This window comes from Morone saxatilis, unplaced genomic scaffold (genome assembly GCF_004916995.1).
Source record: "Morone saxatilis isolate NCDOM2014 unplaced genomic scaffold, NCSU_SB_2.0 Contig5, whole genome shotgun sequence".
NCBI lineage: Eukaryota > Metazoa > Chordata > Actinopteri > Moronidae > Morone > Morone saxatilis.
The window spans coordinates 518,090-523,328 of NW_023340095.1; the positions used below are offsets into that span (position 1 = coordinate 518,090).

The 5,239-nt window shown below is 39.2% G+C and overlaps 1 non-coding gene across 1 annotated transcript; it reads right to left on the minus strand.

Moving 5' to 3' along the window:
• Window positions 1-4,630: 4,630 nt before the first annotated feature.
• Window positions 4,631-4,702, minus strand: trnap-agg. The gene has a single exon. It is a non-coding gene; the product is annotated as a tRNA-Pro (tRNA).
• Window positions 4,703-5,239: the final 537 nt, after the last annotated feature.

The following is a 5,239-nucleotide window of genomic DNA, read 5'->3' on the forward strand; positions in this document are numbered from 1 at the left end:
ACAGCTGTTTGTGGTTAAACTAAATAACAGTTTCACAAATATTTTCACATCTAACTCTGAATTAAAGGTTTATTTTGACCAAATCAGTGTTGGTGATTGTTGGAAAGACTAACAAAGGCAGTTTTAGTGATTTTTATTTTCTTTCTGTCTAGTTGAAGTGTGCTTACAGCTTCATAGTGAAGTGAGTTGGTGTTTCATGTTGTTTCAGCTCTGTGGCGGGAATCAGATGTCACAGCGGGCGCCGTCCAACCCATCAGCCCGTTCAGTCTTCATCAAGTCGGCGGATGAAGACGCAGTAAAGCTTTGGGATAGCAAGCGGCGTGGACCTGAGCTGGGTTCGGTCTCGTGCCAAGCGGAGCTGTAATGTGGCTCCAGGGTTAAGGATTTGTACTCGATCTGTTCCCCCACATATATATAAAAAACACACAACCTAACAGTTCGAACGTTTTCTCTGACGGGGCAAAACTCTCAACTCCAGTGATGGATTAGTTTGTCAATGAGGTCTGAGCATCCAAAAAAGGGCCCGTGTAACTCTGACACAGCATTAGTCAAAGAATGCGTTGCGGTACCATATGTTGGTGCCGGAGCCTCTGTGTAGTACATGACAAGCCATTATGGTGCCAAATAACTTCGAACAGACTCTATGAGAACCAGCCAGGCTGTGGAATTCAGGCCTCCGCTACGTCTGAAGAGGAAACAGGCTTTATTTCTCTCTACAGAACACAGTCCTGTGATCACATGTAACACAACTGCAATCAGTTTTATAGCCTTTAATAAAGCTCGTTAACTGTTTAATGCGGTTTTACTTTTTTCTTTCTTTCTCCCACAAAACGAAAACAAACCAGAAAACTTTCATCAAAATGGTCAAAGTCAAAATATTCCCATCACACTGATATAAACTTACAGTCAGATTCATTTTGACCTTCAGGGATTAAATCTGCCCCCATCAGGTAATTCAACCTGTTTACTTTTATTTTACAGTCAGATATTATAGAAACTGTTCACTGCCAACGTGAAATGTTCTTACTGACCCGGAAGTTCATCACTTCACGTCTGCAATGCTGTTTGGCTACGTGACCCGCTCGTCTTCAAATCCCATCGAGAGCTTTTTAGAAGCGTCTTCCTCCCAACGATGTTTACTTGTGTATTTTGTCCTTTTAAGTTACATTACTGTGTTTCTCTGCTTAAAATCTCCTCTGACTTCCTGTCTGGTGCCACAGTATTGATGTGGCGTGAAACTCGGAGTCTGCACGCTGCGTTTTATTTTGAAAATTGAGCCGCGACCCACTGGCGTCAAGCAGCAGAAAGCAGATCGCACTGGCAGGAAGTCAGACACAGAAACAGCACAGAGAATCCGGTTAATTTTCAAAATAAAATACAGCGTCCAGACTCTGAGTTTCACACCAGATCAACACTGTGGCACCAGACAGGAAGTCAGAGGGGATCTGAAGCAGAGAAACACCATTAGTTAACTTTTTAAGGACAAAATACACAAGTAAACAACGTCGGGCAGGAAGACGCCGCTCGGTCTCTGATTCACTCTCAGTGGGATTTGAATACGAGCAGATCACGGATCAATAAAGCCGGTGAAAGTGTTTGTTCGGAGCTCAGCAGCACTCATTGTTGTCATTTAAACAAATGTCACCTGACTACTGTTACCATGACGACGAAGGTCACCTGCTGTTTGCACGTCAAAACACACAAAGATATTAAAGGACAAAAAACACCAGGAAGAGTTTGTATTTTCAGAACAACAGGATTGGATTAATAAAAGTAAATATATGAGATTTCACCTTCTAGATCAAAACTTTAAAACACTTTAAAAAAACACACAAAGATTGATGACTTGTAAAGGCGCCCGAGACGGAATAATGTCAACATACCGGAGGACGAAGAGCTAAAAGATAAAAAAGAGCAAATATAAAAAAATGAAATAAGTTCTGGAAATATTTTGTTCATGTTTCTATATCTACATCTTAATTTAATAGAATTTTATTTTGATTTTGTTTAATTTATGACTCAATTTTAATACTTTTTCCAATTATTCTGGTTTATTGACTTCTATAATCTTTTAACTGAGGTTGAACAGATTTTATGGACATGAATCATTAATCATTAAAGACGTCAATAAGCAGAAACACAGATGTAGGCGCTATAGGATCATTTCTGCAGAGTTCAAAGGGTCCTTTAACTGTTTGAGTCAATCTTTTTATATTATAAATATATATTATTAGTTAATCCTGCAACTTTAATTCTTCACCCCTGTGAAAATAAAGCTGGAGCTTTGTATGTATTGTCTGTGACAGTTGTGTGTGATTAAATGTTCTCATACAATCAGATAAACTTGTCTTTCTCTGTTCAGTATATTCAGACATTCTTATGGTTCTTTCTTCCCTTTGATATGTTTTTTTTTCTTTCCTCTTCAGAAAAACTGCATTTGATTTAAGCGTAAATGGATCACAGCCTCAGAGATTGAGCAACGAGGTGCGGCTCGATGGGCCGACTGGCCGACCGCGGTGACGCAGGAATGTTTAAAGATGATCTGAAGATCTGCACAGGAAAACTTAAATATCTCAAAGTCTTTATTTCTTCTCATTATGATGATGTACAGAAACTTTTTTTCTGGCAGAAACTGGGCTTCCATACATAGACCTCAGTGTAGACTAGTGAACTCTGGGGATCGTGGCTTTAGTTTTAGGATTTAATCTTTGTCCTTTACATTATCTTTCAGGATTTTGGGGGGTTCGCGGCCTAAATTACCTGATTTCACGGCAGGTTTTCTAAAATAAATGATGTTTTTAGGCATTTTTTGCAACGAAATTGTGGGTGAAAATTGCAAAAAGTTGCTTTTTAGTCGTTTTTTTGAAAGATGGAAGGGAACTTATTCCAGTGAGAATAAAATAATTGAGTTTGGTGACGAAACTACAATGATTAGTCAAATTTACAAGGTCCGACTTGATCACAACATCATTTTTATCTGAGAAATATGTTCTGATACTGAAGTGAAATAAAATCAAAAGGTAGCTACTGTAAACAGCGGGATCTGATTTTTTACCACAACACAAAGTAAATAAAAATATGAGATACAGATTTTGTGATAGATAACCAATAACTTCACATTTTAGTATTTAAAAAGGTTTGTAACCTGTAATTTATGTATATCTGAGGGAAAGAATGGCTGAGCTAGTGAGTTTAAATGGATGATTTAATATTAAAGCTGATTTAACCAAATATAAATAGAAGTTTTGTGCCAGAAATGTTTTCTAACCTGGTTAATGTTGTGAAATTGAACCTAAATCATATTTTCCTAAACCTAACCAAGTTGTTTTATTGCTTAAACTTAAGTTAGCTGGCTAATATTAGCGAAACACTATCTTACTACATCAATTATTAGCTAACTATCTGAATGTCAGCAAAACACTAGCTAACGATCTAGATAATTTACGTTAATGGTTAGTTAGCCAGTTAGCTACATTATCTGTAAAGGATACCCGCTCAACCCCAGAGATTAATGTAGATTAGCTAACTCACATCACTATTTAGATTAAAACTTTACATCCTTTAATAAAACATAAAGCCTATCAAACATGTTGCTTATTAATTATCATCAACCACACATTAATTGTGCATCCTCAGAACTTAATGTGACCTTGTAGGTTTTTTTAGGTTCCTTCAGTGATCAGAAAACATCAGATCTGTTTCGCATGAGAGGAAATATTAAAGTTGGGACGCTTCCAGATGCGATGTAAACACACACACTGAGCCGGCGTCTGGCCCCGGCTGACAGAAGGTTGGACGCCACCAGCTCTTCATCTCTCCGCCACATTACAGTGACACATGGAAACGAGGCTCCCCGGGCGCTTGTGGTGGCAGTCGCCCGGTGAACTCTGGCTGAACTTCAACCCCTGACAACCTCCAACTGGGTCGGGGTCCGAGCTGAGCGGAAGGACTCCCAGAACACACACGCTGTCCGTCCGTACGAGCGTTATCCGTTAACACGGGATCCGGCATTTAACAGACGCTGGCCTCCATTTTGAAACATTCCTCACATGAAAGCTGGAGGAAGAACTCGTATTAGTGGTTTTCTTGTCAGGGACGAGATTAATGACGCGTTTGAAGTTTCACTCAACATATTAATATTAATATAATTAATGTTTTGTCTCACTGAATACTTAGCATTGGTGTATTTAAATAGAAATACTACATATAAAGATCTCTGTGTACTCTATATGTGAATAAATACTTATTATCAAAGGTTTATACAAAAAAACACATTAACAGTCTTTAAGTTTCATTTTGTAAAGAAGGAAAGACCCATTTAAGAAAATAAAAGCAAATTAAAGCTGCGATCTTAAAAACAACCTTTCATATAACATTATATATGAAGAGTCTTTTTTGGGGGATTGTTTCAGTCTAAAATTGCTGATTTCACAGAACATTTTCTAAAACGTTGCGTTTTCTTTAGGCATTTTTTATGAAGAAATTGTCGGCGATAGACATTACAGTGAATATCTGTCTATCAAGGTGGCTCGTCGTTTCCCCCATTCTTTGTGCTAAGCTAGACTAATTTTTTATTTTTGCTTGCTTCCAGGTTTCATTCAATTCAGATTGATGGGATGGGAAATTTAAAGGGCTCGTCCGGGATTTGAACCCGGGACCTCTCGCACCCTAAGCGAGAATCATACCCCTAGACCAACGAGCCACAAAGAATGGAAACAATGCTAGCAGTTTCCCCCTGTTTCCAGTTTTTGTGCTAAGCTAGGCTAAACTGCTCACTGACATGAAGCACTGAGCAAAAATGTTTTATTTATATAATATGTACAAATGCCAACTATACTGATTTGTTAGCATGGACTATCAGAGCCAGCAGTACACAACCAGAGGCCCATGGGTAATTCTAATTAAACATCCATCAGTCGGTGTGTGTGAACATTTCACCCACACGAGATATAAAAGGACACAAGGAGAGAGATGTTCTCAGATGTTATCTTTCTCGTTCTCGTCCTCATCTGTAACTGCCTGGTCGTCGCCTCGAGCCTCCACTTCTGTGTGATCAATTATGAGCGTTGTGATGCGGTTTGTCAGAGACATTAGATTGAGACATACGGGTGACTGATGGCACAGGAATGTTCAATCCCTTCAGGTGAAAGCCAGAGCCGAGCGTACCTGGGCAGGAGCCTCTGCAGACTGGCTGCAGATAAGCGGCTGCAGCGCTGCTAGGTAGCGTGTCGGTGCATGC